Here is a 407-nt window from a genome sequence, read left to right on the forward strand (position 1 = left end):
CCTATTCTTGAGAGTTGTTTTTAAAGATTTGGCATAAATGTATAATATAGTACTGAGGAAGTTAAAAGGAGAAAGTACAAAGGCAAGCTTAATGCTAAACATAAAGAAAACAAAAATAATGACTGCAGAGGAACTACACAAATAATCAAAATAGTTAAAGAGTTTCCATACCTTGGATCAAATACTGGTCAAAATAGAGGCTGCAGTCAAATCAGAAGACGATGTGGAATAGGAAGGGCAGCTATGAAAGAATTAAGATCCTAAAATGTAGAGATATACAACTGATCACGAAATTTAGAATCATCCAAGCCATTGTATTCCCATCACCATGAATGGATGTGAAAGCTGGATAGTGAAAAAAGCAGATAAGAGGAAAATCAACTCTTTAGAGATGTGCTGGGGAAGAG

The sequence above is a fragment of the Sceloporus occidentalis genome, unplaced genomic scaffold, assembly GCF_023333645.1.
Source record: "Sceloporus occidentalis isolate IW3139 unplaced genomic scaffold, rSceOcc1.0.p SCAF_2, whole genome shotgun sequence".
NCBI lineage: Eukaryota > Metazoa > Chordata > Lepidosauria > Squamata > Phrynosomatidae > Sceloporus > Sceloporus occidentalis.